This window comes from Podarcis raffonei, chromosome 8 (assembly GCF_027172205.1).
Source record: "Podarcis raffonei isolate rPodRaf1 chromosome 8, rPodRaf1.pri, whole genome shotgun sequence".
In the NCBI taxonomy this organism is placed as follows: Eukaryota; Metazoa; Chordata; class Lepidosauria; order Squamata; family Lacertidae; genus Podarcis; species Podarcis raffonei.
In genome coordinates this window covers 72,899,670-72,920,456 of record NC_070609.1, presented here as the reverse complement: position 1 = coordinate 72,920,456, position 20,787 = coordinate 72,899,670, and the positions used below count along the sequence as shown (strand labels likewise).

Here is a 20,787-nt window from a genome sequence, read left to right as displayed (position 1 = left end):
GTTTTTTTCCTATTTAACTTAAAGCCTGCCACCTCACCAAACTTTTCAATCTCCTCCAACACTTCAAGGGCACTATTCATCGGATCTTCCACCATTATTACCAAGTCGTCGGCAAAGGCCTTGACTTTATATTCATTTTGGCCTACTGCCACCCCCTTTATCCTTTCATTTTTCCTAATTGAATTCAGCAAAACCTCCAAGACCATTATGAACAGCAGGGGTGAAAGCGGACAGCCCTGTCTGGTACCTTTTGATATTTTAATTTCTTCTGTTATCACATTATTCACTATCAATTTCGCCTTTTGATCAGTATATATTGCCTTAATTCCATTCAAGAAATCATTCCCCAATTCCATATATTCCATGTTTTTCAACATAAAATCCCATGATACGTTGTCAAATGCCTTTTCGGCATCAACGAATATTAACATTGCCTGTCTTTCGTTCCTAGCTGTCAGATATTCTAAAGTATTTATTATATTCCTCACATTGTCTCTCATCTGTCTGCCAGGAAGAAAACCCGTTTGGTCCTCATGGATGATTTCTTGTAACACCTTTTTTAATCTCTTCGCCATTATTCCTGCAAAGATTTTATAATCCGTATTTAATAGGGAAATCGGTCTATAATTCTTTACTTGTGTTTGGTCCGCATCCTCTTTTGGAATAAAGGTTATAAATGCATCTTTCCAAGTCCCCGGAATCTCTCTCTCTTTTAGAATATTGTTCATTACTTCTTTTAATGGTGTTGTTAGGACTGTTCTCAACTCTTTATAGTACCTTGCTGTAAACCCATCTGGTCCTGGGGATTTCCCATTTTTCAATTCTGTTATTACCTCCTTAATTTCCTCATTATTAATCGGGGTATTCAGCCTTTCTGTTACCTCTGTTGGAATCTTTTGCACCTCTTTTCCTTTTAAATATCTTTCTATTTTCCTCATACTGTTCTTTTCTTTGTTCTTATACAACTGTCTATAAAAGTCCAAAAATCCTTTTCTAATACCCTTAGGGCTAGTTATCTCTTCTCCATCCACATTAATGTTATTTATTGTACTTTGTTCTTTCCTTTTCTTAATCTGCCAAGCAAGCCATTTTCCTGATTTATTTGCAAATTCAAAATTTTTTTGTCTAAATCTTTTGATGTTCCATTCCACTTCTTTGTTTATTATCATTGCAAACTGAGTTTGCAGAGCTTTAATGCTTTGTTTAATTCTTATATTATTTGGTTTTTTAATTAGTTTTTTCTCATTTTCCGTAATTTGTTTTAAGATCTCTGTCTTTGCTTTCTCTCTGTTCTTCTTTTTGAATGAATTTTTCTGTATAAAAAACCCCCTCATCACTGCCTTGCTTGCGTCCCATACTATACTCATCTTCGTTCCTTTATTACAGTTATCCACAAAGTAATCACTCACTTTCTTCTGTGCCTCTTGGATAAAATTTTGATCATCAAATAGGCCTTCATTTATTCTCCACCTAAATGATCTTTCTTCAAAGCCTTTAAGTTCTAATTTGATTGGGCTATGATCTGAGATTACTCTTGGTTCAATTTCCACTTGAGTAATTCTTGGAGTTAGTTCACTCGAAATCCAGACTTGATCAATTCTGGACATCGACTGATTTGGTTCTGAATAAAAGGTAAATTGTTTTTCCAGCGGGTGTTTCAGTCTCCAAATATCAATTAGGTTACAATCTTTAACCATTTCGAAAAATGTTTTAGGTAATTTACCTTCTTTTGTCCCACTGTCTCTCAGTCTGTCCATTTCTATTGACACTACCCCGTTCATATCACCCATCAAAATTATCTTTTGGTCTACATATTCCAACAGTTTTTCTTCCAAATTTTTATAAAAGTCCGTTTTGTTTCCATTAGGTGCATAGATCCCAACAATTATTAGTTTTTCACCTTGCCAGTTGATTTGGACAGCTATAATTCTTCCCTCCTCATCCTTAAATACTTGCTGAGCCTCAATTTTACTTTTTATATACAATATCACTCCTCTTTTCTTTTTTTTATCTGATGATATAAATTCATTTCCAAGTCTTTTATTAACCAAAATTCTCCTATGCCTTTTCGCCACGTGTGTCTCCTGCAAACAGATTATATCTAAATTTTTTTTCTTTAGAAATTGTTCCACCTTATTCCGTTTTTTTTTATCATTCAGTCCATTAATATTCCAGTTCCACAATTTTAACGCCATTTTATTTCCGAATAATCAAAAAAAAAATTTTTTTTTTCCTATAAAGTAGTTCTTTATAATCTTTCTTCTTCTTCCTCCTCTTCCTCTTCCTCTCCCTCCTCTTCCTCCTCTCCCTCTAGCCTTTCTCCCAATTTCTTCCTCTCCCCCAAATCCTTCACACCTTTAACCTCCACTCCTCCTACTGCTCCTTTAAGTTCTTCTTCTTCCTCTATTAACAATTCCTTATATTTCCTCTGAAATTTACCTATCTCTTCCGGGCTGGTCAATCTGTGTCTCTTGTTTTTGTAAGTGAAGGAGATCCCCTCCGGGAACTCCCATTTGAATTCTATATTATTCTTTTTAAGAATTTGCACCTGTGGCTTATAAGGGTCTCTTCGTTTTAGCAGTCTAATTGGAATGTCTTTAAAAATAATTATATAACTCCCATCTATCATTAGTCTTTTTTCTCTATTTTTTTGGAGTACCAAATTCCTCATATCTCTATCCTTAAAGGTTATCAGACAATCCCCAGGCAGTCTTCTTGCCTTAGTCGTTCTCACTTTCATTCTAAAAACATTCTGTACCATGCCTGCTATCTCTTCTATTTGGTACTCCAACCATTGTGCCAATTCTGTTACTAATTTTTGTCTAATATTTTCACCTTGATTTTCTGGGACCCCTCTCATCCTTAAATTAATTTCCCGTTGTCTAAGTTCGTTCATAGAGATCGCATCCCACATTTCTTCTTGTGATTTATTAGTTTCTAAGAGGCCTACTCTAATTTTATCATCTTCACGTTTTAGTTCTTTCATTTCCAATTTTGTCTTTTTCATTCCCTCCTCTAATACATGAGTTCTTTTGGATACCTCTTTAATTTGGCCTTTCAATTCATTTACAGTTTCATCTATTTTCTTATCCATTTTCCCTATCTTTAAGTCTACTTGTTCTATTTTTGTTTCTAGATTCTTCTCACTTTGTCTAATTTCTGCAAACATTTTTAAGATTTCCGATCTGAAGTCTGATTCTTGCTTGGACCCCTTTCTTTCTACTGGAGTCCCCCCATTCCCACCTTTCTTTGGTGGGTAGGACATTTTCAATTAAATGTAAAAAGGTAATGATAATTATGATAATTCAATTCTATAAATCTTTACAAAACTCACAACCAATTCCACTAAATGATTTAAGGTAATACTCCAATAATTCCCTCTTGGTGTCACCAATTAGGTTAACCCACTATAAAGTAGTCCAACGTCCCACCAAGAAAAAAAAAGAAGAAAAAAAAAAAATAAAAGTCCCAAAATCAAAGTTCAGGACTTAGATCAGAGTTCAAATTATATTCCAGTCATAATATCCGAGGTTTGAAGCTGGGCCAGATCCGTCGGTAGTTAAGTCAATTCTTCCTACCTCAAAATAGTCTATTCCTTATGATATCTTTTGCAAAGAAGAAAAAAGATAAGAAAAGAGAGAAATATCTTTTTAATAGAACCACTCTTTTTCTTCTTTATCTTCTTGCCCTCAATTGGGCTAAATTCCACTGCGAATGAGATCAACAAGAGGGTCCCGAAGAAGTTCAAACATACCAACTTTCTTCCCTCATGTATTTAAGTCCAACTTTCAGAGACGTTAAGCCAGCCCAGAGAGATTAGCAAGTACTATCAAAATGAGTTGTAGTTTCTCTCCCGTCCACCAGGGGTCTACCAACCACAGAGTAATAAAGGACAGCACACAGAAAAGAGAAAAAAAAGAGGGGGAGAGGAGGGGATTTTCCAATTCCTTTCCTCAAAGAGGGAAATGCAGTATCCGCTGCAGTCCGTCTATTTAAATTGCTTAGTTCCACCTATTAATATTTCGGAGTTTCAAAGCTTCAGGGGGAGGGGGAGAGAGCACCGACGCCGTACCCTCCCTTCCCTCCCTCCTCTGAGACATGCAAAAACAGTAAGTAATGGCGTCCACGCCGTAACACAATGGAGTCTTCCGTTCCTCAGAGCTTTCAGGAGAGAGGCTGAATTCCTCCTCTTTTCCACTATCTCAATAGAGGGCTGGGTCGTATCAAATAGTATCCAAATGTTGCCTCTTTGCTCCCCCTCTACTTTCCTCTCTTGCCAGTTATTTTGTATCCTCTAAAGTAGTCTTAAAGAACGTAGAGCGGGGAGAAGAACTTTGACCGCTAGCGTCACTTACACTTTCCTCCGCTTTGTTTAGGTCTCTGCGTCCACGCTGATTTCAGATAAAAGTCGAGCTCTTTTTGACTTCCTCTTCTTCGAGTCTTTCCTTAAATGACATCCACTTTAATTTTATCCTTTTTAAGCTCGAATTTCTTTCTTTTGAGAATCCAGCGCTTCTCCTGCAGGCTCGGGGCTTCGCTTTTTCGGAGACAGCTATGGCTTCCCTCAGCCCGCTTCTCCCCCCGCTGTACTCTTCGCTCCGAAACGGAGTTACCTGACGGCCGGGAGGTCCGCTTTTTAGCTCCGCGGGAACCAGTGTATCTGAACGCCCACCAGATACTTTTCAGGGGACCACGGCGCCCTGTGGAACCCCTATTTTCTCCGAAAAGCTCGGGATTCTTCCCTAAGGAAAAAACCCCCGCCTAGCTCAGAGTCATGCTGAACCGGAAGCCAAAAAAATGGTGCTAATTTGGAGACATTCAGGATTGTCACTGCTACTGCAGTAGGACAAGCTTCTGCTCATGCAAGACATGTGTGGTTGCTAAGAAACTGGGAGCCTTATCAGTTGGGCTCAAAGCAGAGCCTGTTCCACACCCGGAATCAATGAGGTTGCAGATGGGAACAGCAACTGCCTGGCACCGTCGCCGATAAAAACCTCATTGGGAGCAGAAAGCAACTGGGTGCAGCACTCAGCTATACCGGATCAATACGAGACAGGGAGAGAGAATGACCAAAAACACAAATGGCTTTTCAGACAGCACACACAACACACTCAGCCTGTCCTCCCTCCCAGCCAGGAGACAGACCTGAAGACTTTACACAAGTTTGCACTTCAGATTACAAACTGCAGCAGCTTTGCTCAGCCTTGCTGAGCTGGTGCACAAGTCTCAACATGGACGTTAAGCAGATTTTAGCGAGCTTAGTCAGCCACACCTGGAAACACAAGAAGCTGCCCTATGCCGAGTCCAGCTTTGTCCTTCCAGCCCTGGACTGTTTGCTCTGACTGGTGGGGGATGCTGGAGACTGATAACTGGGAGCTTTTGCATGAAAAACAGGCGCATGACGACTGGGATGCTGCCATGTTGGTTCACAGACGCCTGCCAGCCTAGTTGTCAGGACCAGGAGGCAAATTTCCACCTGCCATTAAGAAGCAGGCAAATGGCTGTTTACAAGGCCTGAGAATCCCCTGCCTTTGCTTTCACAGGCAGTACCAATTAAATGTTAATTGCTCTGAAGGACCCAAGAGAGAAGAGTTTCCCTAGACTTTGCTAATTATATGCATTCACCTCCCAGCTTAGTCTCAGCAATTCATCTATCAGAAGCAGCGCCTGGTTCTTGATTAGGCCAGAGGCCCACCTAGTTCATCATCCTGATCTCACAGTGGCCAACCAGGTGCCCACAACAAGCCCGTAAGCCAGACCCAAGCATCACAGCTCTCTCTCCACCCAAGATTCCCAGAAAATGGCATTCAGATGCAATGGGCAGATATCGAATCGGGGGGACATGGGAACCCTGACTTCTCAAGGGTACACAGAGGATAAAGAGACAACCCAAATGAAAGTTCCACATTAAGTACTTTGCACATTGCACATGAATACGCGGCATTTACAAGGTAGTAAGCTATGCCTATTCTTTCTGAACTACTTGGAAAGGCTTTGCATCTTAAGGGGAGAGGGAAGAGGAGGTTTGGGAGGGCTGGGACAACTTTTGCTTTTGCCCTTCTTAGCTTAACTGACCTTACAGTCTTGTTTGGTGGCAATAATGGGTATGTGAGGATAATATTGTGTGTGTCTGTGCTTGTGAGAGAGAAGACTATGCTATCGGGTGCTTCTTAAAAGATGGGCGAGATAAAATAAAATTCCATTAATGAAGCCTTACTGTACCAGCAAGATGCTCAATGTTATTTTAAAACCCCAGTATGGATTTTATTTGGAATGCTTCTATCCCGCTATATAGCTCCCCCAAGGCTCTCAAAGCTGCTCCACAAAAGATTATTGGAATAAAATCAAAGCCACATTTTAAAGTCTGGTATAAGAGATACACACATGGCAGCCCTATGGTGCCATGATTATTCAGGTGGCATTTCCTGCCCTCATTCAACATTTGACCTCTGCCTGCTAGGCAGCAGAGCCCACAGACAACCTCCAAGGCAAGGAAGTGGGGAGGCTGAGCGGCTGAAACTTGCTCAGTCCATGATGAACGAAAGTCTAGGAAATAAAAACTTTAGGAAAGCGCTACGACACTATCAAGATCTAGTGTATCAGCTCAGGGATGGAAGTCACCATTCTCTGTGTGACCTCTTTCTGGTGCATGGGAGAAGGCCAGTGGCGACTACAAGTCATGAATGCTATGCTCTGCCTCCATGGTTGAAGGCAGTAATGCTTCTAATATCAATGCTGGAAATGGCAAGAGAGAAGAGAGCTCTTGTGCTCAGGTCCTCCTTGTGGTTTTCCCACAAGCATCTGACTGGCTACTGTAAGAATAGGATGCTGAGCCATTGGCTTGATCCAGCAGCCTCTTCTTGTGTTGTTAGGCTTTTTTAAAAGAAGAGGAGGAAGAAGAAGATTCTTTCCCTTCCACCCTGTGCCATGAGTAACATAAACTGAATTGCCATCCAGTAAAATTTTGTTTGCTAATAACTTGTGTGAACCTATTTATGAGGCTGTTATTAAGTTCTAATTTTATATTCACAAACTGAGAAGCTCCCAGTAACATAAAAGCAATCTTGGCCAGATTCAAAAGGAAGGCGGAGAGGGAACAAAATCTGAAAAGGAAGCCACACCATCTAAACAGAACAAATTGGGTTTTTGATAAATCAAGATTAGGGAAAAATGCTTCTCTTAAGTGATAATTGGATGCTTCCACCCCTCTTCTGCCCCTGTCTTCATCCTTAGAAGATGAAGCATTCCCTTCATCTCCAAAAACTTCACTAAATTTAGCTTGCTGAGCTCAAGGAAGGAATAAACATTCTTCATCCATCATCTTCCTCGTAACCAGCCCTGCCTACTCACTTCTAGGAGTTCTGACACATCAAGGGGGTGATACAGGCATATTAAAAAGAGGGAGATGGGAAAACCTGAAAAAAGACGACGTGCAGAGCTACTGTTCCTGTGCCTAAACCAAACAGAGATATCAAAGCTTGTACTCCATCAAAGTCCAACGCTTTTCATGCTTTTGACATTTGGAGCGTCTAAAGGAGACATGTACAAGTTTAGATTGCGGGCCCTTCGGAGACTTGTTCCTTTCACAAAGAAGAAAGGAAGAAATTGTTGTTACCTGATATAGCTAACTGCCTGGGGTTAAGCCAAATCTATAAACTCAAATAACTGGTGCATCCCAGAGACAACCTTTTGTGACGATTTCATCACATTCCTTTTAAGTCAGAGGGCCGCCTAAAGATTCAGGCCAAGTTTGGAATGTTTCCATTATAAAATGTGAACAATGGTTGCTCCGCTAGTGTTTCATTGCCAGGGGGACAGAAGGGCCTGCAGATAAAAGGAAGATCCAAGTTGGCGGGTTGATCTCTTCACTATCAGAAACAGACAGAGCCCATTGCACATTCTGTTCCCTTCCACTGGAAGGAAGAGATAGTTAACAAGTTCCAGGTTCCATCAGGGACCAGAAATGAGAGATCGCACCTATCTACATTTCCCTATTGTACCTGGCTGCTGGATTTTAAATGTTGTAAGCCAATTCTTGCCCAAAAATCAATGTATAAATTTAATAAATAAATCCTGAGGTACTGGCTGGGTGAGTGCCATACTGCTACTGAATTCCACTGGCTGCTTGGTGGCCACTGATTCCTTACAATGCCCAGCAGGTCCTGGGGAGCCATTGAAGAAAGGGCTGAGACAAGGGCAAGATAGAAGAGCATAAAGAGGCCTGGCAAGACAGCAGGGAGTTCATGAGATCCCTCTTGCAAACAACACATAAGATTAAGCCTTCCGCAGATGGCTTACCAAGTCCTGTGAGCCATTTAAGTGATGGCTCTGAATAGTTTTAAATACACTTGGAACATTAAAAGTTGCCCAATACTGAGCTAAGCCACTAGTCTACTACAGAGACTGGAAGTGGATCTCCAGGGTTTCAGACACTGCAAGCCCTACCCGGAAGTGGTGTGGGATCAATTCCAATCTGTTACCTCCGAGGATGTGGACAGGCTGCTTGGACGAGTGAAGCCAACCACCTGTCTCCTGGATCCTTGCCCATCCTGGCTTATAAAAGCTAGCCGGGAAGGACTGGGCGATGGGCTTCGTGGGGTGGTGAATGCTTCCCTCCGTGAGGGAGCTTTCCCAGACCCGCTGAAAGAGGCGGTTATTAAACCGCTTCTTAAAAAACCATCTTTAGATGCGGCCACGATGGCCAATTATCGCCCAGTCTCAAATCTTCCATTCTTGGGCAAGGTGATTGAGTGAGTGGTTGCTGAACAACTCCAGGCACGCCTGGAAGAAGCAGACCATTTGGATCCCTTCCAGTCGGGATTCAGGCCTCATCATGGGACTGAAACTGCCTTGGTCGCACTGGTTGATGATCTCCGGCAGGCTAGGGACAAAGGTGAGAGCTGTTTCCTAGTTCTGCTGGATCTCTCAGCGGCTGTTGATACCATCGACCATAACATCCTTCTGGACCGTCTTGAGGGGCTGGGAGCTGGGGGCACTGTCATACAGTGGTTCCGCTCCTTCCTCCTGGGCCGTGTTCAGAAAGTGGTGGGGGGGGATGAGTGTTCAGACCCCTGGGCTCTCACTTGTGGGGTGCCTCAGGGTTCTGTCCTCTCCCCCATGCTTTTCAACATTTACATGCAGCCACTGGGAGAGATCATCAGGAGGTTTGGGCTGGGTGTTCATCAGTATGCGGATGATACCCAGCTCTACCTCTCTTTTAAATCAGAACCAGTGAAGGCGGTGAAGGTCCTGTGTCTGGAAGCGGTTGGAGGATGGATGGCGGCTAACAGATTGAGGTTGAATCCTGACAAGACAGAAGTGCTGTTTTGGGGGGACAGGAGGCGGGCAGGTGTGGAGGATTCCCTGGTCCTGAATGGGGTAACTGTGCCCCTGAAGGACCAGGTGCACAGCCTGGGAGTCATTTTGGACTCACAGCTGTCCATGGAGGCACAGATCAAATCTGTATCCAGGGCAGCTGTATACCAGCTCCATCTGGTACGTAGGCTGAGACCCTATCTGCCTGCAGACTGTCTCGCCAGAGTGGTACATGCTCTGGTTATCTCCCGCTTGGACTACTGCAATGCGCTCTACGTGGGGCTACCTTTGAAGGTGACCCGGAAACTACAACTAATCCAGAATGCGGCAGCTAGACTTGTGACTGGGACCGGCCGCCGAGACCATATAACACCGGTCTTGAAAGACCTACATTGGCTCCCAGTACGTTTCCGAGCACAATTCAAAGTATTGGTGCTGACCTTTAAAGCCTTAAACGGCCTTGGTCCAGTATATCTGAAGGAGCGTCTCCTCCCCCATCGTTCTGCCCGGACACTGAGGTCCAGTTCCGAGGGCCTTCTGGCGGTTCCCTCACTGCGAGAGGCCAAGTTACAGGGAACCAGGCAGAGGGCCTTCTCGGTAGTGGCGCCCGCCCTGTGGAACGCCCTCCCACCAGATGTCAAAGCGATAAACATCTACCTGACATTCAGAAGACATCTGAAGGCAGCCCTGTTCAGGGAAGTTTTTAATATGTGACATTTTAGTGTATCTTTCATCTTTGTTGGAAGCCGCCCAGAGTGGCTGGGGAAACCCAGCCAGATGGGCGGGGTACAAATAAATTATTATTATTATTATTATTATTATTATTATTATTATTATTATTATTATACCCACAGATAACAGGGACTGAACTTGAAATGGGATCAGAAAAGAATGTGTTTTTCAGGTCCCAGATTCATTCTTTACAGGAGATGCCAGAAATTTGGCCAGATGGCAGCCGACGCGAGAGACCTCTTTGCCCAAGATCCAAGAGAGAAAGAGTCAGAGTAATTCTGGGCTAGGTGCACAAATAGTCTGACTTGCTTTAAGGTAGCTTCCGATGCTCCTGTGCTTTGCCAACATTGGCTGATGTGACAGCAACAGGCAGTCTCTGTATTTGAAGCTGGGTGGCGCTGTGGGTTAAACCACAGAGCCTAGGGCTTGCCGGTCAGAAGGTCGGTGATTCAAATCCCCTCAATGGGGTGAGCTCCTGTTGCTTGGTCCCTGCTTCTGCCAACCTAGCAGTTCTAAAGCACATCAAAGTGCAAGTAGATAAATAGGTACCGCTCCGGCGGGAAGATAAAAGGCATTTCCATGTGCTGCTCTGGTTCGGCAGAAGTGGCTTAGTCATGCTGGCCACATGACCCGGAAGCTGTACACTGGCTCCATTGGCCAGTAAAGCGAGATGAGCGCTGCAACCCCAGAGTCATCCGTGACTGGACCTAATCGTCAGGGGTCCCTTTACCTTTACCATTAATGTTTGTTCACAACAGCTACTATCCTAACTGGTAAATGGGTCGATACATTGCAATTGAAATGTTCAAGCCAACAAAACACACCACAGCCCACCTACCTACTTCCAGTGACAAAGTGTATTAAATAACTGTTGCTTTTTCTTTAAGCGACTCCAGCTTCTCTAAAAATGTGGAGATTGTTGCCTCAAGATGTTAAAAAAAGAAGAGATTGGCAAAGAGAAGAGCGGCTCTGTTTACAGACATTTGCTAACACATCCATCATCATCGTGGTTACTTTGCGCAAGCTGCCACCGGCCCTTGCTTCATTTGCGGCAGAGAACCTGAAGAGGATTGTTTGAACAAGCATGCTCACCACTCATCCAAAAGCATCTATCTTCAGCAACGTACAACAAAAAATCCCTCGAAGCCACAGCATGTGTAATCTATGTGTAATCTATGTAACTAACTGCTGTTGGAATGACCGATGCACCGTCAACAATCAGACTCACTGGTTTGACCTAGGAACCTCCATTTCCCAGCCTCAATGCTCATAATGGCACTTATCAACCAGACAATGCATTTACGAGCAGCAGCTTTTCATAGCTGCAAATTATTATACTAAAAATTGGGATATCTGCCCCAAGGCTGTTTCACCAAGGACAGGACACTGGATTTATCTGCATTTGCAGAAGAACTGATATGCCTCTCTCTTTGACTGAACTGTTTTGTGTTTTTCACTCTGTTGGAGCTTATCTTTTGTTAAGGGACATGTTAATTGCTGGGGGACCAGCATGCCTACTGGAACTGCTCAAGGTCAGCTTGGCCTCAAGATTCACTTCACAGCATCATACTGGATAGATCCAATGAGAGGGCTCCTTAGAACGTATTGAACACTTCCAGAGTGATCAAAGGGCTTTGATATACACAGTTCTCAGTCATTCTTACCTCACACCTATGGAGTCAATAGTCCAGTCAGTTTCTCAGCAGTTCTGTGCCTCAGAGGGCAGATGCCCTTTTTAAAGCTTCCCCCCAATGGAGCCAGATTCCAGATTACTTTGTAGCCTGGGATAAGGAAATGGAACCTGTTATATGGCACCCAAAGCAGCCTCTTCTAGACAACCCTGGGATCTTGACAAAGGGATAGGGCCACTGCTCCATCACCTCCTGGGGGAAAGGCTGTAGCTCGGTGGTAGAGCATTTGCCTTGAATGCTGAAGATTGCATTTTCAATCCCAGCATCACCAGGTGGGGCTGGGAGAGACTTCTTGCCTGGAGAGCTGCAAACAGTCAATGCAGACTAGATGGCCATGGACCAGACTGAGCTAGACGGCCCAATGGTCCAACTCAGCATAAGGCAGCTTCCTAGGTTCCCCTTTATAAATACTACTTGGGAAGCAGCCAAGATGTTCCATGAGATCTCCAGGACCTGCAAACAGGCCAGCAACTTCTCCTTTGTCACCAAACCCACAGTTGGCCACAAATCCAGCCTGTTTCTTCCCAGTAGTTTTGACATTGGTAGTTTGTCCTCTTACTTGCTGTCGGGGTGCCGACTTGGCCCCCCGATTGTGGGTGCCCAGTGGCACCTGTGATGTAACGTGATGTCATGACATCATGTTACACTGGCACCACAGCAGCGCTTCCAGGGCCTCAGAGGTCATGTTGGAGGCCTCGCGAGACCTCTGATGCCACTTCCGGTTTCTACCGGTGGTCACTTCTGAGGCTTTGCATGTAGAAACTGGAAGTCGTATCAGAGCCCTGTGGTGTGGGTGTTGAGCACCTACCAAAAATTTGTGTGCACCCTGGCACACAGGGACCCCTAGATTGGCACTAGTGCTGGCTGTCATCTTGGTTTGACTCACCAGCTCCCCAGGCAGGTTCCCATACCCAGCAAAGAAGTCAGGGACTATGGAGGCCAAGAGATAGCAGCGTACCCAAGACCAACAAATAAACATATGGTAGATTTATGATTGAAACGGAAGACTTGATGGACCATGGTTAAGCTCCAAGCACCATGCAGACAGAAGACATTGTCATTGTTTATTAATTTATAGACTGCACCACTCTAAACTGGAGCAGTATATATACTGTGTATATGCTGTCCCAGTTATTCAGGGACCTATCCCAGGGGCCCTTCACAACAGACAGGCAAGAGGTGGGACGTTCCCAACTGAGCCTATTTACTCTCCCCAAGAGAAAAATGGCAGGATCTCCCTCAAACGTTACAGTTGTTCAGCAAAACGCATGAAGCCAACACAACGTACACAAGGTTACAGTTATTCTGCTATGCTAAGCAATCCTTCCTCCCCCTCCTAAAGTAGGTTTCGGTGATAGTGGCTGTAAAGATATCTAATGCTTCAGTATTTAAGCTGATTAAAATAAAGAAAAGACTGTCAAAGCAGGATATTAACTAGGATTGTGGCTCAAACAATGGTCTTTGAAGGCTCATCTATTAGGAGCAGACAAAAGGCACAATTCATTTGACTTGAAAAATAGCTGTTATTACCACCAGATTTTAAACTTGTTATTTAGCTGGAATTAAGCTGAAAATGAATCCTTTATGCACAAATCTTGATTCAGACCATCAGGAAAGCATCTTGGGCTGGCATGCTCCCTCCCCCCCACTGACACCCCCGCAACACATTCTCTCACCCCATTCTCAGTGGCTCTAACCACACTTTGCTGAGACATCTGAATCCAGCAATAATGGTTTGCAAGTCCACTTCAAAACCATGATTTGGAGGTTAATGCTAACCACAGTTTGCCCTGCTCAGACACCACAGCAAGCTATGCTTACAACAACATGCAAATGGAGAATGAAACTGGTCCACCAAAAAGGGGAAATTCACAAGCCGATGGCTTGCTCCCAGTCCTTTAAACAAAACCCAACACAAGTTGCTTCCTCACTGGCACTATTAAACCACAAACCCACCCACCCCAAGCTTCTAACCTTACAGCAAAATTGGTACTATATGCCATGATAAGCTGAGTTTCTTCTGGATGCAGTACTAAAAGCACCAGCGAGCTAACTCTGCCCATCACCAGTTGCATCCAACTGCAGCCTTATCTGCTCAAGCTATGTCAGTGTGCAAGAAAACACCATAAGCCACATACAGGAAGAGCACTAGTCAAGTAATTCAGTGTTTCTCAGCCCATTTGAGCTTGAGGTGAGGTTTCCTGAGTTCATTGCACCTTTTGTGTTCTCCCACCCCTCTGCCAACATCTTTCCCCACAAGTGACAATGCAGAGATCCTGGCAGACAGGCAGGTCCATACAAGCTGTGGGAAGCCAGGACTTGTGGACCGGGCATGAATCTCAATACTGGCACTAGAAGAACAGAGCAGGATGTTTCTGAACCCTCCCTAAAGAGAGACATTAAAATAAAGCAACAGGCTTGCAAGAACAATGCTCTTCCCTAATCAGGTGGGGACAGGGCAGTTGGGATGCAGTGATGGCGGCAAGTTTGGAAGCAATAGGCTGCAGCTAGACTGCTAAGTGGGAAACCGTATAACACCAACATCACCAGAGCTGAGAAAAGGGTGTTAGCTGCTGATTTGCTCCAGAGCCAAGTTTAAAGGTACTGGTGGCAACTTTCAAGGCCGTACACAGATTAGGACCACGTTATCTGAAACAATGGCTCCACCTGTGTAAATCTACCTGCACACCACAGTGATCAGAAGAAGCCCTCTTGGTCCTGCCTCGTCCTGCTGATCTTTATCTAATGGCCACTTGGAGACAGGCTCTCTCCACTGGCACCCCCTTTGCAGAATGGACTCTCTCTCGATATCCAGGTGACAGAATATATACAGTATTTCATTGACTAGTAAAAACTCCTCTTCAGTTAGATTTTCCTGGGCCTTTGTTACATTTTACCAGTTTTTACTGGCCCTTAGATACCGCAGATGCAATTTTAAAGAACCGTAATGCTGTTTCATATGTTTTAGACTAGAGGATCATCTGCTGAAAAGGTTTATATTCTGCCAGGAGTATGCAGGATATTAAGAGTACATGTTTCCACAATGATGAATTTATATCTGTTTTAAACTTTTTTTGGTATTCATTTATGAAATTCATTCATTCATTTATGAAATAGTATCCAAATATTTTTCTAAAAACAAACAAACAAGTTTTGTTGTGGACCACATTGTTAACTTCTGGTTTAAAAGCAGCATATAAATTATTTTAGCAATAGATATATTTAACTGGCCTGTGCCTTTGGAAGGAGAGGAAGAAGGTGCCACCCACCTCAAGGTCCTATTCCTCACTGGAACTTTATTCACACATACTTTTCATAGCATCCCGTGCCAGGAGTGCCAACTTCAATAAAATATTGGGGGGGGGGGGGAGAGCCAGGTAAGCCCCACCCCACAAAATCGATCACATGACACGGTGCATGCACACCATTTGAATGGCAATGCCCATCAACTTTGGGGGGACCCAGTCCTATTAAATATTTCATTGGGGGAACTGAAGCCCCCTTGGCCCCTAGGAGCTGGATCCTGTGCTCTCACATCTCAGGTTGCCCCACAGCTCCTACTGTCAGCTCCTACGGGGGGGGGGGGGAGGAATCACGTCACCCAAGACCATCACAACCTTCTTCTCTCAAACTTTTCATTGTCATTCCTTAACCTTCGTCCTTCTATTCAGAATTCATCACCTTCGACAATTAGACCAGCTTCTGCTTCACCTTAAATGTCAACTGTGTCGTCTTTCTTCTCTCCCTCACAAATCCAACACAGCCTACTTGTCATTTTACCTTCAGAGTCTATCTCCCACTTTAAAGCTCAACTTCTCTGTGAAGTCATTCCACACAAACCATTAGTTTTTGTAAGAGATGTGGGGGGCACTAAGACCACATATGGGTAACGGAACAGTATGCATATATATATATCCTCCCCCTCCATTGACTTTTCAATTTTCAGCTCTTTGGGGAAGGGATTTTTCTGTGTTCATTAATCTGTATAAGTGCCATGCACTGTGATGGCATAATAATGGCATGCATTTTACACAGCAGGGTCACAGAGTTACACTCGTGTCCTGTTTGTGGGCTTCTGGTTAATCACTCTGAGAAAAGAAAGCTGGACTAGATAGGCCTTTAACCTGTTCTTGTGCACAAGGGCTTTCTGGCTATATCTGAGAAACACAGGCTCTTGTGGGTCACTATTTAAAACCCACACACCCTCACATAGGGGTGAGTGGGAAATGGAAGTAGGAAAACGGATATAAATTAGGGTCACTAACAGAATAGCATCTTAGGCTGTAAAACGTGACATGCAGGAGTCGATAAAACCTGCTGCTAAGAGCAGAATAGAAAGCAATAAAATTGGCAGCAAATGGTTTTTGTTTTTTTAAAAGTTATTTTAAAAAGTTCAGAAGTTGCAAGGAAAGTCAAAGAAAGAAGAATGTACAGGTCCACCCCATTATCCAAGATAGTGCCCAGAGTAATGAGGTTTCTGGGGCCCAGGCAAAAAAAAAAGCAGTAAGGTTGTTTCGGAAGTCTTGAAGAAAGCATTGCAGCAGACAATAGAAACCAAGGCTTGACTATTGGGAGCATGAACACCACCTTTGCACTTCAGGGCTTTCTCATTAGCAGAACCTGGTCCACTTTGTGTGAAATAAAGGTTCAAAATAATAGAGTAAATGTAGGGCAGATCCTCAAACCCTTTTCAATTCCTGAGCTTTCGAACACACACAGTCAATGTGTTCTCAAAATTTTCCAGGGCTGACCGTAGACAGTTTTGTATCTTAAAGGAAAAGTTATATATCTCTCTCTCCTTCACACACACTGCAGAAAGAGGAATGTCAGACTTTCTGTAGAACTCACTGCCTAAAGCAACTACAGTGGTACCTCGGGTTACATACGCTTCAGGTTACAGACTACGCTAACCCAGAAATAGTACCTCGGGTTAAGAACTTTGCTTCAGGATGAGAATGGAAATCGTGCTCTGGTGGCGCGGCAGCAGCAGGAGGCCCCATTAGCTAAAGTGGTGCTTCAGGTTTAGAACAGTTTCAGGTTAAGAACGGACCTCTGTAATGAATTATGTACTTAACCCGAGATACCACTGTACGTCATGCTAAGGTCTACAGTGAACAGTGCCATTTATTTCACCAAGTTCTAACCCTTAAGGTTGTGATCAGAGTGTAGAGCCTCAGCAATGATTATCTGTGTTGGAAATTTGGTCACCATATCCTAGGTGCATCCAGCACAGGAACACAGGAAGCTGCCTTATATAGAGTCAAGAGACCATTGGTTCATGCAGCTCAATACTGTCTGCACTGACTGGCATCAACTCTCCAGGTTTCAGATTGGAGGCTCTCCCAGCCGTAATTGGAGATGCTGGGGATTGAACTTGGAACCTGCTGCATGCAAGGCAGATTTCCTACCACTGAGCTACTGTCCTTCCCCAAAGAATGTTCCCATGGCTCTGCCATTTTTTCAGGGCAGCTAGGTCTCTCGGCTAAGTTTCTAGACAAGAACACACTAAGACTGACAGGGCTTTACTTGCCAAAGCACAGTGAGATGACTCAGCCATTGGCATTTTGGAAACTTCTGCTGTCTCGAGAAGGGGTCACCCCCCCTTTTTTACAGTTTGGCACAGTTGCACAGCCTGCTCTGCTGGTAGCTCTAGCAAACTTTGACTCATCACGATTCTTGTACAGCTGCAGGAATTAGTGCAAACACAACCCAGAAAAACTCAAGACTATGTGGGACTTACAAAATGCACACAGCACAGCGAGAGTTGCAGATGCAGAGAGAATACCAGACTCTAAAGCCCCATCTAGATAGTTCAACCTTCTTAAAAGGATTGAAACACTTTATTTGAAATCTGCCTGGCTAGGACTTATCAGACAACAGGATATTGCAGAGAATGGCTCAGAAGTCAGAGAAGCCAAGAAAATTCAAGGCTGTCACAGCCCCTCTCTTAACTCAAAGTTTGGAATCCTTTTCCTGCCAGAAATGTAATGATTCTCCACCCACCCCTCTATTTCTTGCTGGGCCTTGCACTGTCTGCTAAATATACCAACAAATTTTCCTTCATCAACACCTTCAAGAAGTTTGAATGGCACCCCCTGCCCATTCCAGGAATCTGACCAATTTATTATTTAAGGTGGCATGCCCTTTCCTCTCCCCTTTGGACAGCCTTGCTTCCAGGAGTAAGGGGGACTTATTTCAGTTTGGTGTATTAAATTACACAGCTGTCTTTTATGTAATAGTCATTTAAATAATAATAATAAAAAAACCTTTAGCTGCCATAGCTGGATGAAACTTTTGCTACAGGACATCCCCAATACGAAAGGTTTCTCTATCCAGGGATGGAGACATACAAAACAAGGAAACAGAATCAAGGCCCAGCAACCCCCAGTCCTGCTCCAGATCATTTTTCATAGAATCACAGAATTGTAGAGTTGGATGGAATCTAGTCCAACCCCCTGCAATGCAGGAATCTCAATTACATCCTACATGACAGATGACCATCTAACCTCCGCTTAAAAACGTCCAAGGAAGGAGAATCCACCACCTTGTCCATTCCATTATTGAACAGCTCCTACTGTCTTAAAGTTCTTCCTGATGTTTAATTGAAATCTCTTTTCTTGTAACTTGTAGCCATTGGCTATCACATCTCCTTTTAGTTTCCTCATTTCCAGCATAAACATACCCAATTCCCTCAACCATTCCTCATAAGGCTCCAGATGTGGTCTGATCAAAACAGAATAGAGTAGTAATATTCATTCATTCATTGAATTTATAAACTGCCCTATACCTAGAGTTCTCAGGACGGTTCACGAAAAAAGATCACAATACAGTGGTACCTCCGTTTCTGATCTTAATTTGTTCCGGAGGTCTGTTCTTATCCTGAAGCTGTTCTTAACATGAGGTGCGCTTTTGCCAATGGTGCTTCCCACTGTTCACGTGCCTTTGGCGTGCAACTTCCACTCACATCCCGGGGCAAAGTTCACTTCCAGGAGCACCTACTTCCGGGTTAGTGGAGCTGGTTACCTGAAGCGTTCACAAGGAGGATGGTATGTAACCAGAGGTATTACTCTACATAAAATCAAAATCAAAACAATAATCCAATAACGCGGCCCCCCCAAAAGAGCCACATTTTAAAACTTCCCTTGATCAGGACACTATACTTCTGTTGATTCAGCCTAGAATAGCATTAGGTTTTTTTGCTGCTACATCACACTATTGACTCATGTTAAGCTTGTAGTCTACTAAGATCCTTTTCATATGTACTACTGGCAAGCCAGGTGTCCCCCCATCTTATAGTTGTATAGCTGGTTCTTCCTGCATACATGCAGAATCTTACATTTGTCCCTACTGAAATTCATTTTGTTCGTAATTTTGTTGTTTCTTTCACTGGATAATTTATGCTTGTCCTGCTCAATAAGGAAGTCACGTTTATAGTCCTCATGGGTACAGGGTCAAACTCCAAAGCACAGATGCTTCCACTCACCTATGTAAGATGCTCGGGTCTCACCAAGCAGTTCAAAAATTAAGGAACCTTCGCAGCAGTTTCCATTTTTATTACACATACCTCAAACACACCCCAATTAGCAGGAAAAGGAAGAATTGGATATATGCAGTTCAGAACATGAAGCTTTTTCAGAACAGTACTCAGTAGCTGTGAGAGTTCCCATGACACACCTAAAAGCATTACTGAATTGTAGAAATGAGAAAATTTGCAACAGCCACTGCCAACTTTATCTATAGATGCAGAGTACAGGCTGTATTGTCTAGTTGCTCGTATATCCATTACATTCTTTGCCTGCTGCATGCACATGGTACCAGGTAATTTTCTCCACAAGCACACTACCAAAATGAGTCAGTTAATCTTTTGAGATGCCATGTGTTGCTTTTCCTTTAAAACTGCAACACAGAAACACGAAAATGCTGTTTATACTAGGCCAGACCCAGTACCCAGTCAGCAGGTCTAACTAGGCCCACCAAACTTCCTCATTTGGTCCATGAGGCATCAGGTGTGCACCAGGTAAAGCTCTCCATCTTGCCCAGTATTGTCCGCTCTGGCTAGCAGCAGCTTCTCTCAGGCACTTTCCCATCACCTGATCATTTAAAAGTCAAATTAATAAGGGAACCCAAGATATGTCTCTCTGTAAAAATCAGATGCCAGAGCCAAGATACTCACCGCCCCACTTCAATAAGAAGTAAAGACATTCTCACTTATTTATCATAAATTAAATTCAGATGGGGGAAGTGAACCCACAACAAACACCATGCAAAACTTTTCTTACAATGGTGAACTTGAGCCGGTCACTATCTCAGCCTAACCTTCATTACAAAGCTATTCTGAGGACAAAAGGTACCTCACCTTGTATGCCTTGGAAGAAGATGGGATATTAAGTGCAATTATAAAAAAAAATAATATTCTCCTTATTGGAACTTGCTTGTTTTACAGACCCACATAGTTCTGTTTAGAGTGTCTGTAGGGAGCCAGACATACAGGTGTGAGGCCTAAAACACTCTCCCTTTTGAGGGGAGCTTCTCTTCATTTTGATAGGTGAGTAGGTGGGTCAACCCTGAGATCCAATATTGGGCCATTCTCTTTGTGAGAGACTAACTCCTTTATTAAATATATTCTTGAAGGCCATGTCCTCACAAAGCAACATACAACCCAAAGCAGGGCAAGTTATAAAGATATGGCATCCACATTGCCAAGCACAGAATAAAACTTTTAACAAGCTGCTCTGTAACTCACAGGCTAATTAGAATCTCAAGTTAAATACAGCATTGGAGAGGAAGGTTTTCAACACTGACCTAAACAACTGGCTACACAGAGCAAGGTGAGGACCTCGGGTCCAGGATCACCATCAAGAAGGCCCCACTTCTTATGCACAACTGACCTTAAGGGTAGGTACCGAAGGTCCCCTGACTCAGGTTGGCAGCGGGGAGTATCCAGTTGGCAGGTCTAACTAGGCCCACCAGACCTCCTCATTTGGTCCATGAGGTGTCAGGTGTGCACCAGTTGTTCAGTGGAAAAGGGAGGGGGCAGCTGATTGGCAGT

At 43.7% G+C, this 20,787-nt stretch overlaps 1 protein-coding gene across 4 annotated transcripts in view; it reads right to left on the bottom strand.

Moving 5' to 3' along the window:
- Nucleotides 1-20,787, bottom strand: part of C8H1orf159 (chromosome 8 C1orf159 homolog) — a 37,092-nt gene that overhangs the window by 15,150 nt on the left and 1,155 nt on the right. Inside the window, exon 1 of one of the 4 annotated variants that reach the window (XM_053400795.1) lies at nucleotides 20,627-20,728. The exons of the other annotated variants lie outside the window; for them this stretch is intronic. The gene's annotated coding sequence lies outside the window, so the exon portion shown is untranslated. Of the gene's footprint in view, nucleotides 1-20,626; nucleotides 20,729-20,787 lie in introns of those variants that run through there. 4 annotated transcript variants of the gene reach the window in all.